The sequence below is a fragment of the Engystomops pustulosus genome, chromosome 11 (genome assembly GCF_040894005.1).
Source record: "Engystomops pustulosus chromosome 11, aEngPut4.maternal, whole genome shotgun sequence".
Taxonomy (NCBI): domain Eukaryota; kingdom Metazoa; phylum Chordata; class Amphibia; order Anura; family Leptodactylidae; genus Engystomops; species Engystomops pustulosus.
In genome coordinates, this window is record NC_092421.1 from 84,149,608 (window position 1) to 84,171,642 (window position 22,035).

Consider the following 22,035-nt stretch of genomic DNA (forward strand, 5'->3'; position numbering starts at 1 on the left):
GACCCTAACTCAGCTTGTTCAGGATCTAGCTTCCCGTCTCCAAATTCAGGAATCTATGCAGGTTCCACGGCAGACATCACCGCAGGATCCACTGCCACCCACGCCTGAACCTAAGGTTCCTCTCCCTGACGTGTTTTTTGGTGACCGTAAGAAATTTTTTTCATTTCGGGAGGGCTGTAAACTTTACTTTTCTTTACGCCCTCGTTCATCGGGCACAGAGATTCTAAGGGTGGGCGTGGTAATTTCCCTGTTGCGTGGGGATCCGCAAAATTGGGCTTTTTCTCTCCCACCTGACTCTCCATCCCGTTCTTCTCTTGACGCTTTTTTTTCTGCTTTAGGCCAGATTTATGACGAACCTGACCGGCGAGCACTTGCAGTTTCCCACCTTAGATCTCTGTGTCAGGGAAAACGGACAGCAGAAGATTATTGTGCCCAGTTCAGACAGTATGTGACTGACTCTCAATGGAATGACTGCGCCCTAAAAGACCAATTTATGTCCGGACTGTCAGACCGAGTACAGGACTTAGTCTTAGCTTATGCCGAGCCTCAGACATTAGATGATGCTATGACTCTGGTCATCCGAGTTGATCGTCGCCTAAGATCCATGCGATCACCTCGGGTGTCCTCGGACTGTCAGCCAGCGGCCAGTCCGTCTCCAGGTAGTCCAGAATTGGAATCCATGGAGCTGGATAGCATCTCTCCTGCACAGCGGAAGCAACATCGAATAAGACGCCATCTTTGTTTCTACTGTGGAAGTCCTGATCATCAGATCAACACCTGTTCCAAGAGGCAGCAGCAGGAAAACTTCCGCTCCTAAGCAGTAGTCGGGGGGACTGCTTAGGAGCTCAGGTACTCCCTATTGTGTCTAGAATGTATTTACCTTGTACGGTTAAGTTTCAGTCTGTTTCCTGCACTGGTCGCGCCTTTTTGGATTCAGGTGCTGCAACTAATTTAATCGATTATAATTTTGTCTCTCAGTTTTGCATGTCATTGATTCCATTGTCCACTCCTATCCAGATGTCGGGTGCGGATTTGACCCCTCTACAGGCAGGGTTGATCAAATTCAGAACCCCGCAGATAAAGCTTATGGTAGGAGCTATGCATGAAGAATGGTGTTCTTTTCTAGTTATGGAAAACCTGTCTGAAAATGTCATTCTTGGTCTACCCTGGCTCCGGATCCATAATCCGGTAATTAATTGGGAAACTCTGGAGCTGGTTCATTGGGGTCCTCACTGTAAGGATCACCTGACCAGAGTTTCACTATGTACAGTAGTGACGGAAGATCAGGGTCTTCCAGGTTTTCTCTCGGACTACTCAGATGTGTTTTCAAAACCCTTGTCCCAAGTCCTTCCTCCTCACAGGGAGTTTGATTGTAAAATTGACCTTCTTCCTGATGCTAGATTGCCAAAGGGTCGTATATATAACCTGTCAGTACCAGAACGGGAGGCACTGAAGAGTTATATTGATGAGAGTTTGGCAATCGGACATATTCGTCCCTCTGAGTCGCCCACTGGGGCCGGGTTCTTTTTTGTTGAGAAAAAAGATGGTGGTTTACGGCCGTGTATTGACTATCGAGAATTAAATAAGATAACGGTAAAAAACTCAGGTCCCCTCCCCTTGATCCCGGATCTCTTAAATCAGGTTTCTGGGGCCCAAGTTTTCTCTAAATTAGATCTCAGAGGGGCTTATAACCTGATTCGGGTCCGAGAAGGGGATGAGTGGAAAACCGCATTTAATACACCTTTGGGGCACTTTGAATACCTGGTTATGCCCTTTGGTTTGAGTAATGCCCCAGCGGTTTTTCAAGGCTTTATGAACTCCATTTTTCATGATTACATCGGTGTGTTTATGGTGGTGTATCTAGACGATATTTTGATTTTTTCTCCTGATATGGTTTCCCACCAGCAACATCTCCGCCAAGTACTTACCAGGTTGCGCAAAAACCACCTCTTCGCTAAGCTGGAAAAGTGTGTTTTTTGCGTCCAGAAGGTTTCCTTCTTAGGTTATGTTGTGACTCCCTCTGATGTACAGATGGATCCGAGTAAGGTTCAGGCGCTCACGGACTGGGTTCGGCCTACCAATCTTAAGGCCCTACAACGATTTTTAGGTTTCGCTAACTATTATCGGAACTTTATAAAGAACTTTTCTGTGATCGCCAAACCCCTCACGGATCTGACCCGTAAGGGTGCTGATCCAAACAACTGGTCCCCTGCCGCTTGCTCAGCGTTTGAAACTTTAAAAGCGGCATTCTCGTCAGCCCCAGTTTTGGTTCAACCTGACCTCTCTCTACCGTTTGTTGTGGAGGTTGATGCCTCCGAGGTAGGAGTAGGTGCAGTGTTGTCTCAGGGGTCCTCCACTCTCACCAGACTTAGGCCCTGTGCATATTTCTCTAGAAAGTTTTCCTCTTGTGAGAGGAATTATGATATTGGTAATCGAGAGCTCCTTGCCATTAAGTGGGCATTTGAAGTCTGGCGACACTTTTTGGAAGGAGCTCTTCATCCGATAACTGTGCTCACAGATCATAAGAACTTAGTATATTTGGATACTGCTAAGCGTTTGAACTCACGTCAGGCTAGGTGGGCCTTGTTTTTCTCTCGCTTTAATTTTGTGGTCACCTACCGACCTGGGTCAAAAAATGTGAAGGCTGATGCCTTGTCCCGTAGCTTCGGGACTCCTGAGCTTCCAGCGACTACGGACAGTAATATTTTGTCTCCAGGTGTTGTGTTGGCAGCTGTCTCCTCCCACCTCTCCTCTCAAATTTTAGCAGGACAAAAATCTGCACCCAAAGACCTTCCGGAAGGCAAATTATTTGTTCCTCTTTCTTGTCGTTTGAGAGTGTTGGAGGAGACGCATTGCTCAGTATTGGCAGGTCATCCGGGAATGCGGAGTACCTTGGATCTCTTAAAGAGAAGTTACTGGTGGCCTCACATGACTAATGATGTGCACGCATTTGTCCAAGCCTGTCAGGTCTGTGCGCGAGGAAAGACTCCCAGGAGACGTCCTGAGGGGCCTCTTCTTCCGCTTCCAGTTCCCACCAGGCCATGGTCTAAAGTGTCAATGGATTTTGTCACTGATCTGCCAGCATCTCAAGGCTATACAGTGATTTGGGTGGTAGTGGACCGTTTCTCCAAGATGGGACACTTTGTTCCATTAAAAAAGTTACCTTCAGCTGAAGAATTGGCTGATTTGTTTATACAGAACATTGTACGCCTCCATGGTATACCAGATGATATTGTGTCTGATAGGGGCGTACAATTTGTTTCCAAATTTTGGCGAGCATTTTGTTCTAGACTGGAAGTTAATCTGTCGTTCTCCTCAGCGTTTCATCCTGAGTCTAATGGTCAGTCCGAGAGAATGAATCAGGAGATGATTCAATATCTGCGACTCTTTGTCTCGGACAGTCAGGACCAGTGGGTGAAATTCCTTCCGTTGGCAGAATTTGCTATTAATAACCACTGTAGTTCGTCCACACAGGTATCTCCGTTTTTCTGCAATTATGGTTTTCATCCACGTTTCTCTTTTTCATCTGTGCCGGTCTCTAATATTCCTCGAGCGGAAGCTGTTACATCCAAGTTGCGCTCGCTCTGGTCACAAGTTCGGGAGAATATTCAGAGGGCACAAAATTCTATGGTCCAACAAACTGAAAGAAGGCGCACTAAATCTGATACGTTTGTGGTGGGGGATAAAGTGTGGTTATCAACAAAAAACCTTAAATTGAAGGTCCCCTCTTTGAAGTTTGCGCCCAGGTTTGTGGGTCCGTTTGTTGTTACTCATATTGTTAACCCGGTTTCCTTCAAGATTACACTTCCAGCAGGGTGGCGGGTCCATAACACCTTCCATAAGAGTCTTCTGAAGCGCTATGTTGAGCCTGTTTTGCCTCTTTCTGACCCTCCTTCTCCATCTATTGTGGAGGGGAATCTGGAATTTGAGGTGGAAAAGGTGGTGAATTCCAGATGGGTAGGTAACTCCCTGCAGTACCTGGTCCATTGGAAAGGTTTTGGTCCTGAGGATAGGTCTTGGGTTCCGGCTAGAGATGTTCATGCTCCACGGTTACTCAGGTTATTTCATCAGACCTACCCTCAGAAGCCATCTTTAAGATCTAGGGGTCCGAAGGCCCCCCGTCAGGGGGGGGGTACTGTCAGGTTCGCTAGGGAGATTGCTGGGACTTCTGGTTCTTCTGGTGGTACCAGCAGCGTTCTCCGAACCCCGGCGCGTATCCGCGCAAACTCCACCTCTCGTCCTGGGCAGCGGCTGCTAAGATCTCGCGCTGTCTAGGAGTGGCTGGGACTTTGAACCTCTGCTTGGTGCTTGGTTGTTTCTGCACCATGAGGGGTTAATTCCCAGATGCTGTCCAGCACCTATCAGGTTCTGGAGGTGGAGTTCTGGCTGCATAAATTGCAGCTTCACTAGTCACCAGTGCCAGTGTTTGAAAATCCCTTTCTCCACCTGGTTGCTGCTAGTTTGTATTGCTCTGTATCTGTATCTATATTGTTGCTAACTCGGCTAGTTTTGGACTTTGACTCTTGCTTACTGATTCTGCTTTTGACGTACCCTCTAGTTGTGACTCCGGCTTGTTTACGATTCTTTTATGTTTTATGTTTGTCAGTCTGTTTGTGTTCCCCTTCCCACACTTACCCAGAATATTTCGAGTCTTCAAGTAGTCGCCCCACGGTTTAGCGTGGGGGGGCTATAGGAAGGGACAGAGGTTGGGGCAAGCTCAGGGCACACTATCCCCTGTCTTTTGTGTACCAACCCTAACAATCCCCCTCAGACACCAGTGTGGTCATCCTGCTACACGGGGGACACTTGTCTGTACTATCTGCAAAATTCTGCAAACTTCTCTCAGAGCTAAGGATTCTGCAGAATGTTATGTCTGTAGTGTCTGCACTGTGTGTAATGTCTGTATTATCTGTACTAGTGTCTGCAGGGTCTGTATTATCTGTACTAGTGTCTGCAGTGTATGTAATGTCTGTATTATCTGTACTAGTGTCTGCAGTGTATGTAATGTCTGTATTATCTATACTAGTGTCTGCAGTATATGTAATGTCTGTATTATCAGTACTAGTGTCTGTAGTGTCTGTACTGTCTGTATTATCTGTACTAGTGTCTGCAGTGTATGTAATGTCTGTATTATATGTACTAGTGTCTGCAGTGTATATAATGTCTGTATTATCTGTACTAGTGTCTGCAGTGTATGTAATGTCTGTATGATCTGTACTAGTGTCTGCAGTGTCTGAATGTCTGTATTATATGTACTAGTGTCTGCAGTGTATGTAGTGTCTGTATTATATGTACTAGTGTCTGCAGTGTATGTAGTGTGTGTATAATCTGTACTAGTGTCTGCAGTGTATGTAATGTCTGTATGATCTGTACTAGTGTCTGCAGTGTATGTAATGTCTGTATGATCTGTACTAGTGTCTGCAGTGTCTGTATTATCTGTACTAGTGTCTGCAGTGTATGTAGTGTGTGTACAATCTGTACTAGTATCTGCAGTGTATGCATACCTCCCAACCGTCCCGCTTTCAGCGTGACAGTCCCGTTTTATGGGCTCTGTCACGCTGCCACGGAAAGGGGAGAGAATGTCCCGGGCCCCGCCCACTTTTTCCGCTTCGTCCCGCCTCCTCCAGCCCCCGTAGTTTAGAGCTGCCAAGGCATGGGGGCTGGTAGGAGGCGGGACCAGCCCCTGCTCCCTCCTCACATGATGTCTGCACCAATCATGTGAGGAGCGAGCTCCCCCCCCCCCCCCGGCTGGCCACGCCCCCTCCGCGCATCCAGGGGAGAAGATGGAATGACAGAAGGTAAGAGACTGAGGGGACAGGGGGGGCACAGGGAGAGGAGCCAGGAGGAGGATGGAGGCTACAGAAAGGACAGGGGGGCTGGGGCACAGGAGGAGGACAGGGGGGTGCTGAAGGCTACAGGGGGGGCTGAAGGCTACTGGAGGAGGAAAGGGGGGCTGGGGCACAGTAAGAGGACAGGGGGGTGCTGGAGGCTACGGGGGGGAGGGGGGGTTGGAGGCTACAGGAGGAGGAAAGGGGGGGCTGGAGGCTACAGGAGCAGGACAGGGGGGGCCTGCTGGAGGCTACAGGAGCAGGACAGGGGGGGCTGGAGGCTACAGGAGGACAGGAGGAGGGTGCTGGTGGGCAGGAGGAGGCTCGTGGAGGACAGGAGGAGGCTGCTGGGGAACAAGAGGAGGCTGCTGCGGGACAGGAGGAGGCTGCTGGGGGACAGGAGGAGGAGGCTGGGGACAGGGGGCTACAGGAGGAGGCTGGAGGACAGGGGGCTACAGGAGGAGGCTGGAGGACAGGAGGCTACCGGAGGACAGGGGGGGCTGGAGGCTACTGGAGGAGGAAAGGGGGGCTGGGGCACAGTAAGAGGACAGGGGGGTGCTGGAGGCTACGGGGGGGAGGGGGGGTTGGAGGCTACAGGAGGAGGAAAGGGGGACCTGGGGCACAGGAAGAGGACAGGGGGGTGCTGGAGGCTACAAGGGGGGGCTGGAGGCTACTGGAGGAGGACAGGGGGTGCTGGAAGCTACAGGAGGACGGGGGGGGGCTGGAGGCTACAGGAGGACAGGGGGGGCTGGAGGCTACAGGAGCAGGACAGGGGGGGCCTGCTGGAGGCTACAGGAGCAGGACAGGGGGGGCTGGAGGCTACAGGAGGACAGGAGGAGGGTGCTGGTGGGCAGGAGGAGGCTCGTGGAGGACAGGAGGAGGCTGCTGGGGAACAAGAGGAGGCTGCTGCGGGACAGGAGGAGGCTGCTGGGGGACAGGAGGAGGAGGCTGGGGACAGGGGGCTACAGGAGGAGGCTGGGGACAGGGGGCTACAGGAGGAGGCTGGAGGACAGGGGGCTACAGGAGGAGGCTGGAGGACAGGGGGCTACAGGAGGAGGCTGGAGGACAGGAGGCTACCGGAGGACAGGGGGGGCTGGAGGCTACAGGAGGACAGGGAGGGCTGGGGCACAGGAGCAGGACAGGGGGGGGCTGGAAGCTACAGGAGGAGGCTGCTGGTGGGCAGGAGGAGGCTGCTGGTGGGCAGGAGGAGGCTGCTGGTGGGCAGGAGGAGGCTGCTGGGGGACAGGAGGAGGCTGCTGGGGGACAGGAGGAGGCTGCTGGGGGACAGGAGGAGGCTGTTGCGGGACAGGAGGAGGATGCCGGAGGATGCCGGAGGACAGGAGGAGGATGCCGGAGGACAGGAGGAGGATGCTGGAGGACAGGAGGAGGATGCTGGAGGACAGGAGGAGGATGCTGGAGGACAGGAGGAGGCTGGGGATAGGAGGAGGATGCTGGAGGACAGGAGGAGGCTGGGGACAGGAGGAGGATGCTGGAGGACAGGAGGAGGCTGGGGACAGGAGGAGGATGCTGGAGGACAGGAGGAGGATGCTGGAGGACAGGTGGAGGCTGAGGACAGGAGAATGCTTGAGTAGGCTGGGGGACAGAAGGAGGCTAAAGGGCAGGAGGAGGAGGCTGAGGGACAGGTGGAGGCTGCTGCGGGACAGGAGGAGGAGGCTGGGGGACAGGAGGAGGCTGTTGCAGGACAGGAGGAGGATGCCGGAGGACAGGAGGAGGATGCTGGAGGACAGGTGGAGGCTGAGGACAGGAGAATGCTTGAGTAGGCTGGGGGACAGAAGGAGCCTAAAGGGCAGGAGGAGGAGGCTGAGGGACAGGTGGAGGCTGCTGCGGGACAGGAGGAGGAGGCTGGGGGACAGGAGGAGGAGGCTAAAGGACAGGAGGGGCTGGAGGCTACAGGAGGACAGGGGGGGCTGGAGGCTACAGGAGGACAGGGAGGGCTGGGGCACAGGAGCAGGACAGGGGGGGCTGGAAGCTACAGGAGGACAAAAGGAGGCTGCTGGTGGGCAGGAGGAGGCTACTGGTGGGCAGGAGGAGGCTGCAGGGGGACAAGAGGAGGCTGCTGGTGGGCAGGAGGAGGCTGCAGGGGGACAGGAGGAGGCTGCAGGGGGACAGGAGGAGGCTGCAGGGGGACAGGAGGAGGCTGGGGACAGGAGGAGGATGGGGACAGGAGGAGGATGCTGGAGGACAGGAGGAGGCTGGGGACAGGAGGAGGATGCTGGAGGACAGGAGGAGGATGCTGGAGGACAGGTGGAGGCTGAGGACAGGAGAATGCTTGAGTAGGCTGGGGGACAGAAGGAGGCTAAAGGGCAGGAGGAGGAGGCTGAGGGACAGGTGGAGGCTGCTGCGGGACAGGAGGAGGAGGCTGGGGGACAGGAGGAGGCTGTTGCAGGACAGGAGGAGGATGCCGGAGGACAGGAGGAGGATGCTGGAGGACAGGTGGAGGCTGAGGACAGGAGAATGCTTGAGTAGGCTGGGGGACAGAAGGAGCCTAAAGGGCAGGAGGAGGAGGCTGAGGGACAGGTGGAGGCTGCTGCGGGACAGGAGGAGGAGGCTGGGGGACAGGAGGAGGAGGCTAAAGGACAGGAGGGGCTGGAGGCTACAGGAGGACAGGGGGGGCTGGAGGCTACAGGAGGACAGGGAGGGCTGGGGCACAGGAGCAGGACAGGGGGGGCTGGAAGCTACAGGAGGACAAAAGGAGGCTGCTGGTGGGCAGGAGGAGGCTACTGGTGGGCAGGAGGAGGCTGCAGGGGGACAAGAGGAGGCTGCTGGTGGGCAGGAGGAGGCTGCAGGGGGACAGGAGGAGGCTGCAGGGGGACAGGAGGAGGCTGCAGGGGGACAGGAGGAGGCTGCTGCGGGACAGGAGGAGGATGCTGGAGGACAGGAGGAGGAGGCTGGGGACAGGAGGAGGATGCTGGAGGACAGGAGGAGGAGGCTGGGGACAGGAGGAGGAGGCTGGGGACAGGAGGAGGAGGCTGGGGACAGGAGGAGGAGGCTGGGGACAGGAGGAGGATGCTGGAGGACAGGAGGAGGATGCTGGAGGACAGGAGGAGGAGGCTGGGGACAGGAGGAGGAGGCTGGGGACAGGAGGAGGAGGCTGGGGACAGGAGGAGGATGCTGGAGGACAGGTGGAGGCTGAGGACAGGAGGATGCTTGAGTAGGCTGGCGGACAGAAGGAGGCTAAAGGGCAGGAGGAGGAGGCTGGGGGACAGGTGGAGGCTGCTGCGGGACAGGAGGAGGAGGCTGGGGGACAGGAGGATGCTTGAGGGGGAGGTCAGAGGACAGGAGGATTCTAGAGGGGACTGTGGGACTGGAGGACAGGTGGAGGATGCTGAAGGAGGAGGCTGGAGGACAGGAGGCTACAGGAGGAGGCTGGAGGACAGGGGGCTTGAGGGGGAGGACAGGAGGATGCTTGAGGGGGAGGTCGGAGGACAGGAGGATTCTAGAGGGGACTTTGGGACTGTAGGACAGGTGGCGGATGCTGAAGGAGGAGGCTGGAGGACAGGAGGCTACAGGAGGAGGCTGGAGGACAGGAGGCTACAGGAGGAGGCTGGAGGACAGGAGGCTACAGGAGGAGGCTGGAGGACTGGAGGCTACAGGAGGAGGCTGGAGGACTGGAGGCTACAGGAGGAGGCTGGAGGACAGGAGGCTACAGGACGAGGCTGGAGGACTGGAGGCTACAGGAGGAGGCTGGAGGACAGGAGGCTACAGGATTGCTTTATGGGATATTATCTGCTTTGCAGATTTGCTTTATGGGATATTATACGGGTCCATGGGGTTGGGGGGGTGGCCAAAGTAAGGGGCACTTTACTATGTGGGGACCGTCAAGGTTGATATTATACTATGCTTGTGGGTGGGTGGGACAATGGGCGTGGTTTAGAAAAAGGGGGAGGGGCTTTTGTCCCTCTTTCTCTTGTCCAAAAGTTGGGAGGTATGTGTATGTAATGTCTGTATGATCTGTACTAGTGTCTGCACTGTCTGTATTATATGTACTAGTGTCTGCAGAGTATCTAATGTCTGTATGATCTGTACTAGTGTCTGCAGTGTATGTAGTGTGTGTATAATCTGTACTAGTGTCTGCAGTGTATGTAGTGTGTGTATTATCTGTACTAGTGTCTGCAGTGTATGTAATGTCTGTATTATCTGTACTAGTGTCTGCAGTGTATGTAGTGTGTGTATTATCTGTACTAGTGTCTGCAGTGTATATAATATCTGTATTATCTATACTAGTGTCTGCAGTGTATGTAATGTCTGTATTATCTGTACTAGTGTCTGCAGTGTATGTAATGTCTGTAGTATCTGTACTAGTGTCTGCAGTGTATGTAATGTCTGTATTATCTGTACTAGTGTCTGCAGTGTGTGTAGCGTCTGTATTATCTGTACTAGTGTCTGCAGTGTGTGTAATATCTGTATGATCTGTACTAGTGTCTGCAGTGTATGTAATGTGTGTATTATCTGTACTAGTGTCTGTAGTGTCTGTATTATCTGTACTAGTGTCTGCAGTGTATGTAATGTCTGTATTATATGTACTAGTGTCTGCAGTGTATGTAATGTCTGTATAATCTGTACTAGTGTCTGCAGTGTATGTAATGTGTGTATTATCTGTACTAGTGTCTGTAGTGTCTGTAATGTCTGTATTATCTGTACTAGTGTCTGCAGTGTATGTAATGTCTGTAGTATCTGTACTAGTGTCTGCAGTGTATGTAATGTGTGTATTATCTGTACTAGTGTCTGCAGTGTATGTAATGTCTGTATTATCTGTACTAGTGTCTGCAGTGTATGTAATGTCTGTATTATCTGTACTAGTGTCTGCAGTGTATGTAATGTCTGTAATATCTGTACTAGTGTCTGCAGTGTATGTAATGTCTGTATTATCTGTACTAGTGTCTGCAGTGTATGTAATGTCTGTATTATCTGTACTAGTGTCTGCAGTGTATGTAATGTCTGTATTATATGTTCTAGTGTCTGCAGTGTATGTAATGTTTGTATTATCTGTACTAGTGTCTGCAGTGTGTGTAATGTCTGTATTATATGTTCTAGTGTCTGCAGTGTGTGTAATGTCTGTATTATATGTTCTAGTGTCTGCAGTGTATGTAATGTCTGTATTATCTGTACTAGTGTCTGCAGTGTATGTAATGTCTGTATTATCTGTACTAGTGTCTGCAGTGTATGTAATGTCTGTATTATCTGTACTGGTGTCTGCAGTGTCTGTACTGTCTGTATTATCTGTACTAGTGTCTGCAGTGTTTGTACTGTCTGTATTATCTGTACTAGTGTCTGCAGTGTCTGGCTGAGCTTTGCTGCTGTGGATGAGCTGCTCTGCAAAGGTTAACGCCACCTTCGGACTGGAGTGTTTTTGCGCCCGTTTTTGCGCCTAAATGAAAAAGTTGCAAGTGATGAATATCATTATGCGCAGCAAAACATCTGGATTGGTAAAATAGATGAGGTTATTTTTGCTGCGCAGCTAGTTTGGCGTTTAGTCGCAAAAATGGCGCAAAAACGGTGCGCCTGAATGAAAAGGCGCAAAAACAACAGAAAAAACGAATGATACATGTGGCCCATAAGCTATATTTATTAGTCATATTGATGATAGATAGATATAGAAAAACAAAAAGCGAACGGCACGCCAAAGTGGTGGAATAAAGGCTTGAGAAAGGCTTCAGATGAAGCCGAAATGTAGCAGCTTGGGAATAAACACCACTTGAATTATTCCACCGCTTTGGAGTGCTGTTCTATATTTGGCAGGACGTGGCTGTCCGGTTGCAGCGTGCACCCAGCTTTCATTCTATAGCAGTGCCGCTAAAGAAATCTTTTTTGTTTGTAGATAGATAGATAACTGTAGGAAAGAGGCAGCACTCCGAGGTACGTAGAAAAGGGTGAAGCTTTATTCCATGTGCAACGTTTCGGCGTTGAAACACGCCTTTTTCAAGCATGCCTATCCCGGAGTGCTGCCTGTTTTTGAAAAAAAAAATAGATAGATAGATAGATAGATAGGAGATAGATAGATATATGATAGATAGATATATGATAGATAGGAGATAGATAGATAGATAGATAGATAGATAGATAGATAGATAGGAGATAGATAGATAGATAGATAGGAGATAGATAGATAGATAGATAGATAGGAGATAGATAGATAGATAGATAGATAGATAGGAGATAGATAGATAGATAGATAGATAGATAGGAGATAGGAGATAGATAGATAGGAGATAGGAGATAGATAGATAGATAGATAGATAGATATGAGATAGATAGATATGAGATAGATAGATAGATAGATAGATATGAGATAGATAGATAGATAGATAGATAGATAGGAGATAGATAGATAGATAGATAGGAGATAGATAGATAGATAGATAGGAGATAGATAGATAGATAGATAGATAGATATGAGATAGATAGATAGATAGATAGATAGATAGATATGAGATAGATAGATAATAGATAGATAGATAGATAGATAGGAGATAGATAGATAGATAGATAGATAGATAGATATGAGATAGATAGATAGATAGATAGATAGGAGATAGATAGATAGGAGATAGATAGACAGATAGATATGAGATAGATATGAGATAGATAGTGCCGCTAAAGAAATCTTTTTTGTTTGTAGATAGATAGATAACTGTAGGAAAGAGGCAGCACTCCGAGGTACGTAGAAAAGGGTGAAGCTTTATTCCATGTGCAACGTTTCGCCGTTGAAACACGCCTTTTTCAAGCATGCCTATCCCGGAGTGCTGCCTGTTTTTGAAAAAAAAAAATAGATAGATAGGAGATAGATAGATATATGATAGATAGGAGATAGAAAGATAGGAGATAGATAGATAGATAGATAGGAGATAGATAGATGATAGATAGGAGATAGATAGGAGATAGATAGATAGATGATAGATAGGAGATAGATAGATAGATAGATAGATAGGAGATAGATAGGAGATAGATAGATAGATAGGAGATAGATAGATAGGAGATAGATATGAGATAGATAGATAGATAGATAGATAGGAGATAGATAGATAGGAGATAGATAGATAGATATGAGATAGATAGATAGATAGATATGGTATAGATAGATAGATAGGAGATAGATAGACAGATAGATAGGAGATAGATAGACAGATAGATATGAGATAGATATGAGATAGATAGATAGGAGATAGATAGATATATGATAGATAGGAGATAGAGAGATAGAGAGATAGATAGATAGATGATAGATAGGAGATAGATAGATAGGAGATAGATAGATAGGAGATAGATGATAGATAGATAGATAGATAGATAGATAGATAGATAGATAGATGCTTATAAACTATAGAAATCCTCCAGTAATGATCCCCATTCCCAGAGTATTGGACTGTATTACTCGTAATTTCATTCTTTCCTCTTGTCTTTATTGCTCTGTGATTGCTCCTCCTGTGTTCATTGCTTGGCAGCTCCTTCTGCATTTCTTGACATTTCCTTCTTTGCTTCCTAAGCAGTTCTCTGTCCAGTATTATTATTGTTTTAGCAGACTGGTTTTAGAATTAAGCAGCAGTAATTATCATATACCTGGGAGGCTGGAGCCGCTTTAGCCTTATGTTCTAGACTCCGAGCAGAAGCCGCAATGTCAATGTTCTTTCTGTTACTTGTTGTACATTTCTTATTTATACATTTTGTTCTTGTAGATTTATTCTTCTCATAACACAAAGGTTCACATTATTCCCTTAGAACTACACAGGTAGCAGAGCTGAATGTGTCATTTAAAGGCACATTCACACGCTGCGTGCTGTTATTATGCAGCAAGTCACTATTATCCCTCAAGAAAAACATCAGTAGCAATAACAATTGTGTACGGATGTGCCAAGTGCACTAGAGTTTCCACATGGTACTGTATTTTATACCATGCGCCAGATGTATCGCAGTTCAGGTGCACTAGTTCCAGTTTTGCACCTAAATGAGTTGCATTGTTGGGTCTGAATTATCACCAGCTACAATCATCTCTGGTGAGTTGAGTTCATGCATCTTATTAACCACTTGTGAGTCTCAGGATGATTCTGCAACTGCACAATCTTAGATTCAGGCTCTCACATGTGATCCTTCTACAAGCTTCTCTCTACTGCTCTCCCGTACCCCAGCATGAGAATGACCCTCACAGCAGTGTGACACCCCGCACCTAGTGATCTCCTCAGCAGTAGCTTCTCCAGAAGGGGATCCCCCAGTGCTGATCTCCTGCTGCCCCCATGTAATTCTGGTCAGTATCCTCCTCAGACACCATTGTGGTTTTCTTGCTACTTGAGGACACTTCTCTGTACTGTCTATACCGCTCTCCCTGCTCTTATAACCTGCTACATCCAGACTTCTCTGTACTGTCTAACCCCTCTCCCTGCTCCTCTATCCTGCTACACGGGGACACTTCTCTGTACTGTCTATCCCCCTCTCCCTGCTACTCTATCCTGCTACATGCAGACACTTCTCTGTGCTGTCTCTCCCACTCTCCCTGCTCTTCTATCCTGCTACATGGGGACACTTATCTGTGCTGTCTCTCCAACTCTCACTGCTTTGCTATCCTTCTACATGGGACCCTTCTCTTTACTGTCTCTCCCTGCTCTTCTATCCTGTTACATGCAGACGCTTCTCTGTGCTGTCTCTTCAACTCTCTCTGCTCTTCTATCTTGCTACATGGGACCCTTCTATGTACTGTCTTTCCCTGCTCTTCTATCCTGCTACATGGGACTCTTCTCTGTACTGTCTCTCCCTGCTCTTCTATCCTGCTACACTTCTCTGTACTGTCTCTCCCTGATCTTCTATCCTGCTACACTGGGACACTTCTCTGTACTGTCTCTCCCTGATCTTCTATCCTGCTACACGGGGACACTTCTCTGTACTGTCTCTCCCTGATCTTCTATCCTGCTACACGGGGACACTTCTCTGTACTGTCTCTCCCTGATCTTCTATCCTGGTACACGGGGACACTTCTCTGTACAGTCTTTCCCTGATCTTCTATCCTGCTACACGAGGACACTTCTCTGTACTGTCTCTCCCTGATCTTCTATCCTGCTACACGGGGACACTTCTCTGTACTGTCTCTCCCTGATCTTCTATCCTGCTACACGGGGACACTTTTCTGTACTGTCTATCCCCATCTCCCTGCTCTTCTATCCTGCTACACATGGACACTTATAGTTACTGTCTTTCCCCCCTCTACCTGCTCTTCTATCTTGCTACATGTGGACACTTCTCTGTACTGTCTATCCCACACTCACTTCCTTTCTATCCTGAATGTTTTTGCGCCAAAATTGCACCTAAATCAAAAAGTCACTAATGATGCATCCTTAGTAGACGCAGCAAAACATCTGGATTGATAAGATAAATGAGGAAAACATGAGTATTTTTGATGCATGGCTAGTTTGGTGTTTAGGCACAAAACTGGTGAAAAATTACTGCAACAAACTGAAAAGTTGCAAAAAAAAGCCACATCTTTCCAAATGTACTGTATGGATACTATATGGGTATTATGGATACACACTTTCATTTGAGTTTTCTTAGAGTTTTGTATGACTTTTGTAAGTTATTTAAGTTCTATATACATCTCTATGAAATGCTATTATAAAGTCATCTCCCTTACATAAAGATAAGCTGCTATTATATAGGCATTCACCTTACATAGTGCTGAGCTGCTGTATCTAAGCTGCTATTATAAAGTCGTCTCCCTTACATAAAGATGAGCTGCTGTATCTAAGCTGCCATTATATAGTCCTCCGCCTTACATAGAGCTGAGTTGCTGCATCTAAGCTGCTAGTATATAGGCATCCACCTTACATAGTGCTGAGCTGCTGTATCTAAGCTGCTATTATATAGGCATCCACCTTACATAGAGCTGAGCTGCTGTATCTAAGCTGTCATTATATAGGCATTTACCTTACATAGAGCTGAGGTGCTGTATCTAAGCTGCCAGTATATAGTCATCCACCTTACATAGAGCTGAGCTGCTGTATCTAAGCTGCCATTATATAGGCATCCACCTTACATAGAGCTGAGGTGCTGTATCTAAGCTGCCAGTATATAGTCATCCACCTTACATAGTGCTGAGCTGCTGTATCTAAGCTGTCATTATATAGGCATTTACCTCACATAGTGCTGAGCTGCTGTATCTAAGCTGTCATTATATAGGCATTTACCCCACATAGTGCTGAGCTGCTGTATCTAAGCTGTCATTATATAGGCATTTACCTTACATAGAGCCTAAATTGAAAACATGTACAATATTATTGATATTCTGTTTCCAAAATAAGTGGATTTGGGGGGTAAGGTGGAAACACATATATTTGCTCCTCTTCCCCTAATGGGCATGAGGACAAGGTGCATGGGAGGGGCTTAGGTTAAACTTTTCCCTTTCCCATTATTGCTACAGATTTTCCCTGCAGCAGAAAAAAATTCTTCTAGGAAACAGGATTTTCTAATATATTTACAGCAAATATTTACAACGAGCAAATCCACCCAAAACTGGAAATGCCAAGTCTATCTTCTATTTCTGCGTAAGATCAGAGAATAAGATGTCCGGATGATAAAGTTTAATAATGAAGCTGTTGTCACATCTTAGTTTTCTCCCAAATACATCAGTGAATTTCTTCCTCTCCTTCTGCAATCCCGGACCTTACTTTTTTTTAATGGAGGTGTAAAGAGTAGTGTGAACTAAGCCTAAGTTTGTTTCTAATTTAATGAGAAGCACTTGTACATGTGTATGTAGAGTATATATGATGCATGTGTGTTATAATAATAATCTTTATATAGCGACAGGACTTTATTTATACAAATAAAACAAGACATTGGGGGTCATTTTTCTTATTGCCCCCTTTTTATGCCTTTTGTGAGTCTATTTTATGCACCCTATCCTGTGCACAGGGGATAACAATATTGATTGGTTGTTTTGATCACATGGCCATGTCCTCACACTGCTGTGTCCTTAGCTCTCGGCAACAAATTTGGAATCCTGTTACTGTTTTTGCCATTAATTATGGCATCTTAGGCTGTTCTTTGTGGATGCCCTGAACAACGATCAGGGCATACCCTTACTTTATAATAAAAAATATCATGTGCCAGCACGAGGACCCACAGGACTTGAAGATGTGACCTGCAGGTCCTTTGCAGAATATTATGCAATAACTACTATTCTCCCTGGGATCGGCAGAATAGGGGACCAGAAGTCTCTGTACTGTCAGGGACCTGCAGGATCATCTCCATCCAATGGATTTCGTAGGCATCAATGGAGCGCCAGAAAAATTAGTCCATCTTCCATAGATTTCTATAGGAATTTAGTGACGGCTTAGAGAGGATGAACAAAACCAGAAAGTGCTTTGTAGTATAGGGGATATAGATCTTTTACAGTCAAATCCCTTTAAATCTGGTGCTCCTCAGTTACTAGTATTTGTATACAGATGTGACCTTTGCACCCCCATCACATGATATAGATTTAGATGAACCTGGGTGTATAGGTTACACCTCTCTATACCCTTTCATCTAGTGAATATAACCTGAGTTATGCCAAATAACAAGCTCAGCTCTGCTACATCCGCAAGAACTTCCTTAGATGTTCAGTTCCCCACGAACCACATCCAGTCTTCCTACTGTAACTACTGTATATAAGATGTGAGACGGCTCAGGCTTATACATTGCAGGGCTCAGTAATTCTCTGTAAGTGATTTGCTACATTGTGTTCAGTGGTTTCATTACAATAACAAAACAACCAAGAGGTTGTATTGACAGAACTAGTTTCAGGCCGGGCGCCCCTAATAAATGGCGCAGCTCCCCGCACTGCGTCTACCTGGCACATATAAAGAACACCGTGAATTTCTTCCCAGCGGTTTATTTCCATAGATTCCGCAGTGATAGGATCTATATTTCCTTAATATATGGTCAGCGGGAGGGGAAGGCCCTGGAAAACACTGCATTCAGGAGATCCATCAATTCTCCAGGGAAAGATCCGAGCTCTTCTTTAATGCAGGACACTTGCGGGAAATCAATTCTGCAGGAAGCCGCACGCTACATACATTATTCATGTGTCCTGCATTAAAGGCAAAGTGTGTCATTAGATACAAATGATCCGGGCTGGACAGTGAGACCTGGTGACAAACGAAATCCGCCATCGAGGAAGAGGATAAGACGGAACATGAAGGGGCCTGACAACATTTTATGGAAGGAGTGGAATTAGGGAATATAAGATAAGACTATACATTCTATATGAGGAAAGGAGTTCAGGACGCTAAACCCTGCGGTTTAGATAGATAGATAGATAGGAGATAGATAGATAGGAGATAGATAGATATGGTATAGATAGATATGGGATAGATAGATAGATAGGAGATAGATAGACAGATAGATAGGAGATAGATACATACATACATACATATATAGATAGGAGATAGATAGATCCCAATGATCCCTCTGTGGTACCAGGTTCTGAATCAAACATTTTTCAGCAAAACCACTGAATTCAGGGATCAAACAAGATATTTTTCTGCATCAGTGTAGCTACAGCATTCTCAAGGTATGTTTGGCTCATAATGCATAGAATCAAATGAAAGATTTCCTTTTGAGCGGAAAACAACTACACCCCAAAAAACTATTACCACTGAGTGGACTCCCAGTGCCCTGCATAGCACATACTGTATATCTCCCCATTGACTTAGATGATTATGTTCTGTCTGATCTGACACTTTATATACAGTTTTCTTAAATCCTTTGTTCATTCACTTTAAGAAATGTCTGTAAGCAGCAATCTCCATTCTTCTGCACCCTCATCTTGTAAATTAATGGAGTCGCGCTATAGGCAAAGTCATAACACACGTTGTAAATAATTGGGAAGCGGAGCAGTCATGCATTATACCATCCACCTCCAGGAACGCAGCTCCGCTGGATGGTTTTGTCCTTGTTAATTCACCCAAAAAGGTTTTGATGTGCTGCATTATCAAATTATAACTGCTGCCGGCTGTAAATGTAACAGATAGCCAAAAATAGTTACACATTGTAACAATGAAATCCAGCTGCATCTTCTACTGGGGGCAGGTTTTTACATAATATGAACAAGCAACAAAACTCGAGCAACCAAGTCAACGCGATCCCGTCCACCCGGGAGATAGACGTCTCTTCCTATCAACCCTCTATACCTGAACCCTGACCATCAGAGCTGAGAATTTTTCCTGCATTTGTTAAATTTGCTTTTAATTAAGGAAATTGCTTTGTAAAGTATGAAGTGACAGCATTCCTTCTGTGTTGGGGATCGTGTTGACATTGATGTGTTTTTAGGGGCAACATATGGTAACAATAAGAGTGTGTTCTTGATATGTAAGGGGTTTCCCAGATTACATGGATTAAGAGTGACCAGGACGCACAGATATAGAAAGACAAAGACATAAAGTTAAATAATAAAACTGTGAGTGTTTGCAGCCACCACTAGAGGGAGCTTAAAGGAAACATGTACGTTAAATTAGCCCACACTAACTAAACATATCTTTGAAAACTGAGATTATACAGCTGAACAACTATCCCTATATTGTGATTCCACATGCCTGAAAAGTTCCAGTCTGTTTGTAAAGTTGACTCAGCATCTTTGTATATTCATGCAAATTTGTAGCTTAGCCACACCCCAAGCTTTCTGATTGACAAGGGGCCTGTGTTCTCTTCAGCCCAGTCAGTTGAGCTCTGCTACATCATTCACCCCTCCCTCAGAAATAAGAAAGAAGTTGGCTGTGTTTGCGACTCACTGAAAAGAATCTCTGAGGAAGGAATGAATGAGGGGGTTGTTAGAGACAATGGGGGTATTTATCAGGGCTTTTAAACCACATCAGGGCTTCTGAAATAATTACAAAGGCTTCCTTATTGCTAGCACTTGAGATTATTTTCCCCTTTTCAACCACTTCCACGCCAGTGGGTGGGCATGGAGGAGGGTGTGGCCGTCGTGGGGCGTTCCTGTACCCGTGCCTGTGGACTTGGTGCAGTTAGCGAATCTGTATACGTGAAAATTTGTTGACTGCATTTATTTCTACGCCAGGTGGAGCCCCACTGGATACATCAAGAGGCCGGTGCCGGATGCTCAGCAGGGCTATCGTACACCGGCGCACGAGTATCGGTGTATAATAAATCACCCCTCCCTCAGGGATTCAAGCAGCCAGTTTCTCTCTCATTCCTGGGGAATGGAGGAATGAGCTGGAGGTGAGGTGGAGCAGGAAGGAATTATGTGAGAGGAATAATGATTTGTATAGATGCTAAGTCAGCTTTACAAACAGGCTGAGGAGCTTTTTGGGCATGAGGAATAACAATATAGGGATAGTTGTACTGCTGTATAATAGCAGTGACATAGTTTTCACAAATATCTCTGTGGGTTAGTTTAATTGACCGGTTCCTGATAAGGCATATTTTATATTACTAAATGTGAAAACAGCACTTTCCAGAACTTCCTCTAAACCGGACAGCTGCACAGTTCTCTGTCTGTCCTCCGAACAGAAAACAAATTTGAATTAGGCCTTAAAAGTCAAAATACCTGGAGCCTCTTTCATATCCCTTGCACCTCCATTGTCATAAAGCAATGTAGTGAGTGGAGTGAAATCCACATCAAGAATAATAACTTGGGGAAATCCATCCGAATCCATCTAGAATATAGAGAAATACTAGCAAGATTGTAACAACAAAATGTAACTTTTAGATTTATATTGGGCAATGGGGGGGGGGGGGCATCAGTGCTCTGTAAAAGTGGGTACCAGGTACATTGACTATGGCTAATATATAGTCAAATTTTGTAAAAAGTCACTTTAAGGGTGTCAGTTTTTTCCAAGGATGCCCCAGTGCCCTCTATGTGACTCCAGTAAGTGGCACGAGCTATAACTTTCCCAAATACGACTACAAAACAGCCTAATATATTCAGCATTTAAATAATTTATACACGGAATTGCTATTCCGAACACAAGATGTCATCTTATCAAGTAATAATTCTTAAGTAATCAGCCCTTAAACCTTTAAGTAATTCATCTGCCTGTAAATAGAATCACTTATCATAATTACTCTCTTCTATTACATTGTAATCCCCCAAAAAACGAAATACAGGCCCCACCTGTAGAGAGGGAAAGATAGAACTCAGTGATGAAGTGGTGTGTGTGTCATTATAATAAGGTTTTATGGAGCCTCTGATACATACAGGATAATATCTCTCTATTACCGAGCAGTATAATTATACTGTAGATGCTAATAGTTATTTATAATGTGCCGGAAAATTGGCCGAGCAAGATAAGGACCCAAGACCAGTGACATTACCTCCTATTCTGCATCTGGTGGGATACATAGGGGGTCATTTATCTTTACTTTTCTTCCTGTCTTTTTTTGAAACTTTTTTGGCGCATTGCAATTTTTGCGCCATTTTAGGGCCATTTTTAAATGTCATTTGTATTTTCATCAGTAGGACACATTTATCTTCCAATTGTGCCAAACGACATTCATCATGTCAAATTGTCCAAAATTTGCAACATTTTTTGGCTCCAGACGAAATCAAACTTAAGGAACACTTAGAAAATGGAAAGAAGTGACTTGAGACATTTGTGCGACATTTTTGAGACATTTGTAACAAATGTTTAAAAAAAAAAAAAATCTGAAAAATGACCCCCATATAACACAAGGAAAAAGTGAGATTGATAAATTAGGCCGGTTCCACACTTGCGAGTGTGATGAGATGAACTCGTAACACACTCGCAATAATGCTGCCGGGAACGCACTCCCCGAACGCTGCACACCGGGAGTGAACTGACATGCTGAGTACACTCGCGCGGTGCAGTGTTCGGGCCGTGCGTTCCCGGCAGCATTATTGTGAGTGTGTTGCGAGTTCATCTCATCACACTCGCAAGTGTGGAACGGGCCTTACCAAAATAGTGGATGGTAAAAAGACAGGCAAAAACAAACAGAGGTAAGATAAATGACCCCCATGGACTTCGGCCCCCTGCTCAGCTCATTGCCAGGGGTCCCAGAGGTTGGACCTGTTCAGTGCAATCAAAAATGTATTTCCTATTCTGTGTAACTATATCCCTTTAACTATATCCCTTTAACCCTGCCTCTCCAGTGATCGAAGGACTACTTCTCCCATCATGCTCTCAGATTACATGCCGCTTATGTTGTCAGCACACAAGCATGTCACTAATAACTTCAATTTTTATATTTT

General features: G+C 46.5%; 1 protein-coding gene across 1 annotated transcript in view; it reads left to right on the forward strand.

Moving 5' to 3' along the window:
- Nucleotides 1-22,035, forward strand: part of C11H10orf90 (chromosome 11 C10orf90 homolog) — a 123,051-nt gene that overhangs the window by 89,157 nt on the left and 11,859 nt on the right. The window lies entirely within an intron of this gene.